This window comes from Silene latifolia, chromosome 11 (assembly GCF_048544455.1).
Source record: "Silene latifolia isolate original U9 population chromosome 11, ASM4854445v1, whole genome shotgun sequence".
Lineage (NCBI taxonomy): Eukaryota > Viridiplantae > Streptophyta > Magnoliopsida > Caryophyllales > Caryophyllaceae > Silene > Silene latifolia.
This window is the reverse complement of record NC_133536.1, coordinates 191,640,411-191,651,077: the sequence shown is the minus strand read 5'-3', so window position 1 is coordinate 191,651,077 and position 10,667 is coordinate 191,640,411. Positions and strand designations below refer to the sequence as shown.

The window sequence follows — 10,667 nt, the reverse complement described above, 5'->3', positions numbered from 1 at the left end:
TTTGTCTTTTATCTTTTCTTTATACATTGTTACATCCAAACGGGTTGTAGTGACAAATTGAACCCCGTTAAAGTGAACACGGATTAACATAGTATTTGCCCATAGTCACTTGTATGAGGTGACGTCTCGAAGTGACTAGAGTGTGATGCGATTGATGGCAAGTTCAAATGCCATGAAGTCATGTGAGATGACTAGTCGATCACATAGGCAAACTGTTAGGAACACCTTGTCGGGCCTTATGACCGCTTATAAAGTTCTGGCAAATTTATATAGCCTGGTCGTGGCGAGAGCTACTATAGCATTCTAATGAGTCGATTCTTTTGACTAAAGACTGTTCGCCTAAGATGGCACAGTTTCAGATTAACTTTGATATGTATTACTATGACCTTCGTAAATGGGGTCAAATGGGCATATTTTGGGTTATGATGGCTGTGGCTAGTCGAAGGGAATACGTGCAATAGGAATTGTCCACCCCTTGTCAGGGTTATAACAATATCTCAGGGCCACACGAGGAGTAATGAACTGGAAATGCGTGGCCACGCTCGGAAGGTATCTATGGTATATAATTCCGGTCAATCAGTTATTCTCCAGATCGAGGAAACCACTCTCGATATGATCACTTGCAAATACGACCTGAAAGACACTTTGCATTGAGTGAGAGATAGTAATAGGACAAGAGAATTGGTGACGCACACTTGTCGAGGACAAGTGGGAGATTGTTGGAATATGTGTCCTCCGACAATAATGCGATCACAACTGTTGATCATGATGATCACATGTTTAAATCTCATTTTAAGAATACATGTGGGATGTAATATTTTACAGTCAACTGATCCACACATATCGGTAATGATTGGCTGACTAGAGTTTGACATTACTGTCGTGCGACGGTGGTGATCAGTTGATCCCCTTAGGTCATACCTAAAGGATAACACTCTTAATTGATTATTTAATTGATCGTATGTCGATACGGATTAATTAAATTACTTAAAATTGACGTACGATTTTGAAAGTAATATTTACGTATCTCATTGTAATTTGATTAAATAAGATACGGTCTAAGTAATCGAATTGTTTTATTACTTAGATGAAATTATTATTTACGGAAACAAATTAAAACTGAATGAATAATTTATTATAAATACAAGATGTTGTAATTTATAATTGATAAAGCGTTTTGGTACAAGTAATTGTGAATTACTAAGTCGATTTTACATGACGTGTTTTATTAATACGTTGATTTTTAATATGTTAAAAATACATGACAATTTTACATGACTTGTGACATGTGACAAATTGATAAATTGACAAAGATAAAATGGAATCCATTTTATCTAATATGGACCGAAATATGGAGGGAGTATGGTGTTTAAATTATGTTAAATTATTTGAGTGGAAACAAAATAATTACACCTAGCTATAGCCATGCAAGCCTATGTTTTCTTGGATAGAAAACTTGCCCATGCATTGGCTTCCCTTTCTTCCTTCCCACCGGTTTTTGGAGGGACTAATAGAGAGTTTTTTCTCTCTAATATTTCTAGTGTAAGAAATTGAAAAGCTCTCTAAGAAAAACTAGAGAAATAAAAACTCCAAATATCTTCCTCTCTTGACCGAAATACAAGAGATAAAACTTTAGTTTTGGGTCAATTTTATTAAGATTAATATTGTTCTAGTATTAATAATATTAGTCTTTTAGGAGGTTATCTTGGGTATAATTCCTTGGGAGAGATTCTATCCTTGAATCTTTGTTCATCCATATTAGGAGAACTCAAGAACAAGTAAGAAGGAGATCTTACTTGTGCCCTTTGATCCGAAATCTCAATGTAAGAATGACGATTTCTTCTTTATATTTATTTGTGTTTGCATGCATAAGATCTAAATTAATTTTATGACTAAATTAAATTGTAACATATAAGAATATGTTGTATTATGAGATATAGATTTCTAACCGGAAACTCCTCCCTTGTGATCAATCAAGTGGGTGGGCCGTGGAAAATTAATAGCTAAAGTTTAGGCCCATATCAAACCAGAATCGAATAATTGGAGAAATACTTCAAGGATAATCGACATCGTCACCTTCCGAGAGTGGAAAACAAGTTTGCAGATGCACTCTCCAAGTTAGATGCCTTGATCAACATTCCCGACGACATACACAGTATGCTAATATGTGTCAAACGAAGATCGTCACATACCTATGCGAATGCAATCGATGATGCCGAGGAAGGTGAAATCGAACCCTAGTACACATCCATTTTGAAATTCAAGGAAGTAGGAGAGTATCTTCCCGACCTTAACACGCGTGGAAGGCGCGCTTTATAATTGTTATCTGCCCAATTCATTAAGACCGATGATGGGAAAATGTATAAGAAAACGGCTCAAGGTGTTTTGCTGCGATACATCGATAAACCGACAACAAAAAGAGTTAAGGAACTCCATGAAGGTGAATGTGGGTCACACATGAATGCCCATATGCTAGTCCATAAGATCATAAGGCTTTGTTATTATTGGACAACATGGAAACTGTAATACTATGGTTTTCTATGTCTATGGGTACTCTATCGAGTGGGGCTTACTCCATCGAGTAAGAATGTTGTTACGCAAAACAGTAATCTGCCTAACGGGTACTCGATCAAGTATGTGTGACACTCGATCGAGTAAGGGTCACTCGATCGAGTAAGTAACTTAATCGATCGAGTAAGTCGGTCTTACGGGTTATTTTAGCCGGGTTTTGTTAATAACGCGTGATTAGTATAAAAGACTTCCGTCCTTTTTTTAATCACTTTTGTTTTCTAAAACCTTTTAAGAGAAAGAAAATAAGTTACGTAGTTCTCTTTGATCGCGCTATTGGCAAATCCCAAGGCTAGGATCCTCGGATTGTCTTGTTCTTTATACCGTTGAGTTCATCGTGTGAAGGGTAAGATTCTTGTATAATTTTTATAATATTTTGATAGGTTTGTTTAAAACCCTAATTGGGTAGATTTAGGGGTTTTGGGAGGACTATATTGATTAGGTGATGATTGTATGCATATATGTTATAGGAGGAGGATTTGTATAGGAACATTACTAATTAGCTGCTGTGACGGTCTTGTGATTGCTATTCCTGGTTGGGTTTCTCTAGTCATTATTGTTTACATGGCATTATTGATGATTGATCGTTGTTGTGATTTATATCATATATGATTTGGAATTGGTGATTGTTGGCTGTATAATGTGGTTGTTGTATAATTGTCTGTGGTTTGCGAGGTGCGTCCTCGGTTGGGTGGAGTCACTTGCGGGAGTGGCTTTACGCCCTTGATTCTCCTTTTGTGGAACCCGCCACAGAAGGGATGTGCACATTTAGGAACTTGGGTTTATCGCTCGGATGAGATGAGCGGGGCTTAGGTGGGAACGGCACCGGTCCTCCACTGGCGGTGTGGAATACTTGTTGTGATGAGTATTCTGGCAAGACTACACACTTTACTGTGTAGTGAGTTGTGTGGTGATATGAAGGAGTTTGGTTTCGTTGGATTGGATTGGATTGTTGTATTGCTTTTGTTGTATTGTTTGTATAATCAGTACTGACCCTCGTTTAAATGTTTTGAATTGTGGTGATCCATTCGGGGATGGTGGGCAGTTATTGAGCAGTCAAGATCCGGTGAGAACTCCTATATATTTGAGAATTGAGGATTTGTGAATACAATATCACAAGTTCTTCAATAAAATATCACGAAAAATCAGACCTTTGTCAAAAAAAAAAATTTTTTTTTTGAAAAAACAAAAAAATTGCACAGGTGTTTTTTGTGTGTGATATTTTATCGAATAACCTGTGATATTGTATTGAAGAACCACTGATATTGTAACACAATCCTCAATCGTCAAAAAGATAGTGTATCCTCACATGATCCCATTCCTATATATATATATATATATATATATATATATATATATATATATATATATATATATATATATATATATATATATAGTTGGTTGGAAAGTGTTGAGTTGAGGATGCGGGTAGTATACGAGTCAGCATAACTCGATCGAGTGGGTGTGACTCGATCGAGTAGCGTGTTTTTCATTTCTGGGCAGTGTACCTTTTTTGGGCACTCGATCGAGTAGGATAGGGGATTCGATCGAGCGAGGTCAACTCAATTGAGTAGGTAGTGAGCTCGATTGAGTAAGGTTTTTGATGCATTCTGGTCAGGTTCTGGAGTCGAGGCACTCGATCGAGTAAGTGGGCAACTCGATCGAGTGGCCTCAACTCGAGTGGCCTCAACTCGATCGAGTAGATTTTCTGTTCGATCGAGTAGGTTCTGCACAGGTCATATACGTGTTTGAGTTATGGGATGTGTGTTTATGTTTACCTTTTCTCTTATATAGTTTCAAGATGCCGCTAAAGAGAAATGCGTTGTATGATAGGGCTGAGAATATGAGTATTGATGAGATAGTTAAGATGCTAGAGCAACAAGACGTTCTCATTGATGCTCTAAATAAGTTTGGGAAAGATAAAGAGGCTGGAGTAGATTTCGCTAAGATGAGTATCAACATCGCTCGGTTTAACCCAAAAAAGTACATGGGTGCAGGTGCGCCAATCTTGGTTGATAATTGGCATAGAGAGATGGAGAACATTCTTAATGTGGTTCATTGCCTTGAGGAATTTAGAGTGGAAAAAGCTGCGTTCTACTTGAGAGATGCGGCCGGAGAGTGGTGGGACAAGGTTAGGGAGAGTACCTTAGACCTATATGTGAAACAAGGGTTGTCAGCTATACCTTGGAGTGAGTTCAAGAGGGCTATGCATCGAGGTTTGTGCCGGAAAATGTCCGTAATAAGTTGAGGGAGGAGTTTGATGATTTCAAGATGACTTCGGAGATGAATCTGGCTGAGTACTATCACATATTCAATGAGAAGTCTAGATATGCTGAGGACATGGGGTTGAGTCAGGAGAACTTGGCGTTGAGGTTTGAGAAGGGCCTGACACCTAAGATCATGGAGAAGCTGGAGGTAGGAATCCTTACTGATGTTAAGTAGGTATATGAGCGCATTGAGAGAGCTGAGAGGTTCGTAGAGATGGCTAGGGAGAATAGGGAGAGAGGTTCTTAGAAGAGGAAGGCTGAGAGGAACGGTGGTGGTTAGTCTAGTTACAATAGGAACAACCACAGCCAGGCGAGGGCTTACACTTCAGGATCAGAGTTTAAAGGTGGAGCTTCCTATGGGCGTGATCGTGGTGGTGGTAGTAGCAGCTGGGGGTTATCTTGCTTTAACTATGATGGTGTGGGCCACAAGAGACATGAGGGCATCAGTGCCGTAGGCAGGGGTTTCCAGAAACCATAATAGGGGAGTTTCTCTTAGGGTCCGTCTTAGATTTATGCTAGTAACATGCCGACTGGGTCATGGAATAATTAGGGTGGTCAGAACAACAAAAACAGTGGGGCTTACCGCAATGGCGATAATTCATATCAGAGACCAGCAGCGAACAATAACCAGGGGTCGGGGTCGGCTGCTAAGCCATCTACTTCTGCTAGTACTATCCAGAGAGGTGGACAGAAGACCAGTGGCAAGATTTTCATGATGGAGAAGAAAGCAGCTGAAGATGATGCTCACGTAATCACGGGTACATTTCTTGTTAATGGAGTATTTACCTTTGTTTTGTTTGATTCGGCGAGTCACAATCTTTTGTATCATCGAGTCATGCTAAGCTTTTGGGTTTGAGAGAGTTTGAGTCTATAAAAGAGGAAGTTTTTATACCATCGGGTGAGTCTATATCTTGTGGGAGGTTGTATAAGGGTGTGTCTATGATAGTTGGGCAGGTTGACCTACCAATGGACTTGTTAGAGTTTCCTATAGATGGTTTTGAGATGATAATTAGCATGGATTGGTTGGGTAAGTATAAAGCTAGAATAGACTGTCACCAAAAGAGGGTCTCTTTGAGAGGTTCTAACGGAGTTAGTGTGTCTTATCGTAGGTTTGTTGTTAAACCCAAAGTCAATTTGATTGCAGCGGTGACATTGAAGTCTTATCTGAGAAAGGGGTGTCCTTTGATCTTATGCCATGTGAGGGACCATAGTATGGTGAGTTCAACAGTTGATCAAATACCAGTGGTGGGAGAGTTTTCAGATGTTTTTCCGGAGGAGATACTAGGTTTACCACCAAAGAGGGAGATAGATTTCAGAGTGGAGTTGAAACCGGGGACGGGACCAATTTCTAAGGCCCCGTACCGCATGGGTCCTAAGGAGTTAGAGTATATGAAGAAACAGTTGGATGATTTGATTGATAAGGGATACATTAGACCTAGTGTATCACCGTGGGGAGCACCAGTGCTTTTTGTGAAAAAGAAAGATGGGAGTTTGAGGTTGTGCATCGATTACAGAGAGCTGAACATGGTTACAGTGAAGAATAAGTGATGTGACCATAATTGGCGCATATTTAGCCCCCGAATTACCATTGTTTCCATGCTTTTTAGTGCCTATTTGGGTCATTTCTTATCTTTAGTTCTTTGTTTTGCATATTCTTTGAGATTTTGATCCCTTGGTAGGAAAGGAGTAAGAATCTTGCATTTTCATGGCAAAACGAGGCTAAATTGATTGTATTCAATGACCAAGCATCAAGAAGAGACAAGACTAGAAGGCCTTTGTACATATTATAGTAGAAGAACAATGTTGAGAAAGGATCCTTGCGTCCCCAAGGAAATACCCAAGGAATTTACGAAGAAAAGGGAAGAAAAGAAGAAGAATTGAAGCTGACCAACAATCCGAACGGATTGCAGACAATCCGTCCGTCCAGCCTCAACAATCCGAGCGTCCCTCCTTGGAATCCGCTCGGATTCCCCCAGCACAATCCGAGCGTCCCTCTCCTGAATCCGCTCGGATTGCATAGCCCAAATCCGGCCGTCCCGACTCTAATCCGCACGGATTTCAGTACAGCACGGATTTCATTCTTCAAGCTACGAAAAGAGAAGCCCTTCTCTCAGAAAATACCGGGTCCTCCTTGCTCAACTTAAAAAGTGTAATTACTAGTTTAACCCTTAGTTAACCCTAATGCATCCTCCCTAATTTTCACTATAAATACCCCATTAGGCTAATTAGAGGAGCATGTTCTTCTTATCAATATTTAGAGTAGTTAATATCAATCAAATCTCTCTTCAATATTGTAATCAAGTATTAATCGAGTTTTAATCCAAGTTTTAGTTCTTCAATCTCTCTCTTGTTCTTCCTTTATTTTAGGTAATTATAAGATTATTGGGTGTTTTGGGAGATTGACAACCTTCCATCAATCATCAAGTTCTTCTATTATTCTTTGCATTATTATTTTGGAATCATTAGTAGGTATAATCTCTTAATCCCTTTTTAATTATTGCTAATTACTTTCATTTATTCATCATGTTTCATATTGTTGGTATGATTGACAACCTTGCTAGCATGATCAACATGATAATGAGTGAGTAGTCTCTTAGCTAGGGTTTAATGGGTGATTAGGGGAAACCATCATGGGGATGATTCATGCTTAAATCAATATGCTTTCATAATCTATTTGCTTGCTTGTTTTGATCTTAATACATGCACATGTTATATTTGATGAAATGCTAAGCCTATGAATCCTTGCATTTACTATCATCTCCTATCTTTTCAATGAGACTTGTAAGACATAACCCAACTCGAGTCTTGTTAGACCATGCATGTGTTGAGTAGGAAAGATTAAGTCGACTTGTAGGTGTTGTACAATCTAATCGATTCGGCTCCGGGACCCAAACTTTCCTAGGATTGTAAGATATAACCCAACTCAATCCATCACAACAATAATTGCTTGCTTATAATTTGAGAACATGTTTGTATGATCATATCCCATGATTCCCCTATGAACCCATGACACCCTAGTGCCTTTAATCAATTGTTTACACCCCTTATTTTATTCATCTTGCTAGTTTATTTTCATTGTTATTTTAGTTTAGTAACCTTCTACATCAACCCAATTTGTGACACCCCTAGACACTACTAGTTACAATAGAATTCTCATTTCAATACCCGTCCCTTGGGATCCGACCTTTACTTACCTCTTTACTAATTGTAGAGTTGTTTGTGAAGTATAAATTGTGTTTTGTATCGACCATTGACCAACGACCACATATACTTAATTGTGAACACCAAATGGCTTCGACCAAAAATGGCGCGCGTTCTTGTGGGACGGTGTTTAATTGATTTAAGATTTCTTTTATTGTTATTAGTTGTGTCTTTTTCACCTTGGGGAAGTAAAACTCCTCAAGGATTGTTCTAATTGTTTTTGAGTTGTTTGCATGTCTAGAAGGTTACAAGGTGATTTGTTACCTTTTGACCGTGAAATCGAAAGAACCTTGACGAATAATAGGAGACTTGTTAGGAGGAATTTGAGAGGTGTTGGTGAAGTTGTTCAACCCACTAGTGAGTTTGTCAATCCTTTCGCAATAGAAGGAGAAGAGAACCCATTACACAATATCCCACAAAATCCACCTACAATGCCTAAATTCTCGTCACACTCTATATCCACCGAGGAGAATCTACCAAATGGTACTCCTACACCGCAACATCTCACCGGTAATTTTATTGCCAAGTCCGCCTTCATCCAACTAGTTGAGAGGAGCCAATTCGGGGGAATGCCTAGTGAGGACCCTCATTCTCATATGGAAACCTTTTGCGATTATTGTGATGCTATCTCTCAAACGGGCGTGACTCAAGACCAAATAAGATGGGTCTTATTTCCTTTTTCGTTAATCGGCACCGCAAAACAATGGTTGAAGGGCCTTGATAAGGCCACCCTTGGAATAGATTCTTGGAAGAAGTTAGCTCTAGCTTTCTACAAAAAATTCTACCCACCGGAAAAGACTAACATGCTAAGAGCTCAAATTACGGGTTTTAAGCAAAGGGATGAAGAATCTTTGTATGAAGCTTGGGAGCGGTTCAAAGGTGTTTGTCGCTCATGTCCTCACCATGGACTTAGCGAATGGTTTTTAGTGCAACAATTTTGTAATGGTTTATATGAAGATTCAAGAAACATTCTCAATATGGGATCAAATGGAATGTTCACCGAAGTTGATGACAATCAAACATGGAACAAGATTGAGGAAATGGCGGTCCATAATTCACAATATAGTAGACCTCGCAAGGCTACTAGAGGAGGAAAGTATGAAGTGGACTCCGTTACTCAATTAGGTGCTCAACTTAGTGCTCACATTGACACAATCTACTTGAAGTTTGAACAAGCTATGGCTAGACTTGAGGAAAACTCAAAATCATCAAAGCATCATGTCAATGCCATGACGGCATCCTCATCAATCCCAAGTGGGATATGTGAGAATTGTGGAACTTTGGGTCATGACCCAAGTGAGTGTAGGGGAACAACCGAACAAGTCAATGCTTTCCAAGCTTACAAAAGTGGTACCCCTTATTCAAATTTTTACAATGAAAACACCAAGTTCCATCCAAATCTCTCATACAAAAGCCAAAATGTTCAAAACCCTCAAACAACATACACTCCACCACCCATGAGAAACCAAAATCAAAGACCCTTTTACAATCAAAACCAAGGTTACCAAAATCAAAATCCATACAATCACCAAAATGACCAAGGTTTTGATGTCCAAAAAGCGGTCCTCCAAATGCAAAAGAATCAACAAGAATTTTTCACTCAAATGCAAAAAGATAGCCAAGCAAAGGACACCACCATTAACAACATTCTAGCTCACACCAAGATGTTGGAAACACAATTGACTCAACTAGCATCTTCAAGCTCACAAAGACAAAAGGGGCAATTACCACCTCAAAGTAATCCCCCTAGACATGAAACGGTTAGTGCCATTCACTTGAGAAGTGGTACAAGATATGAAGCACCGAAGAAGCAAGTTGAGGATGAAGTTATGAAAGCTAGTGAAAAGGAAGAAATTGTGCAAAGCCCCAAAGAAGGGGAATCATCAAAAGAAGAAAGTTCAAAGAAAAATGAAGACAAGGCCAAAGAGAAGGAGCCCATTGTGATTAGAGTTCCTTTTCCAAGTCGTCAAGCCAAGCCCAAATTTGATGATCAACTTGGAAAGTTTATGGAGATTGTGAAGAATTTAGAAGTCTCAATTCCTTTCACGGAATTAATCAATCACGTTCCGGCCTATGCAAAGTATATGAAAGATATCCTCACAAAGAAGAAGTCGATCCGGAAACTTGAGACTATCGCCTTCACTAAGGTGAGTAGTGCAATACTTCAAGGGAGTTCACCTCCAAAGTTAAAGGATCCGGGAAGGTTCTCAATACCGTGTACCATTGGCGACACAACGATCAACAAAGCCTTATGTGATCTAGGGGCTAGTGTGAGTGTCATGCCGTACTCGGTAAGTAAAAGGTTGGGAATGGGAGAGCTTAAATGCACCAATATCACACTCCAAATGGCCGATAGATCGACGAAGACACCATTAGGGATATGGGAAGATGTCCCCGTGCGAATTGGGAAGTTTTTCATCCCGGTGGACTTTGTCATTGTTGATATGGAGGAAGATTCCAACATTCCTATCATCTTAGGAAGACCTTTCCTACACACTGCGGGTGCGGTGATTGATGTGAAACATGGAGAGCTCACTCTAGAAGTGGGAGATGAAAGCATAACTTTTAATCTTGACAAGACCATGAGAGCTCCTCGTTTACATGAGCCATGTTTCATGATTGATCATTATA

General features: G+C 39.4%; 1 non-coding gene across 1 annotated transcript; it reads right to left on the bottom strand.

Moving 5' to 3' along the window:
• Positions 1–8,839: 8,839 nt before the first annotated feature.
• LOC141616484 (small nucleolar RNA R71) lies at positions 8,840–8,946 on the bottom strand. The gene has a single exon (XR_012530831.1). It is a non-coding gene; the product is annotated as a small nucleolar RNA R71 (small nucleolar RNA).
• Between the last annotated feature and the right edge of the window lie 1,721 nt (positions 8,947–10,667).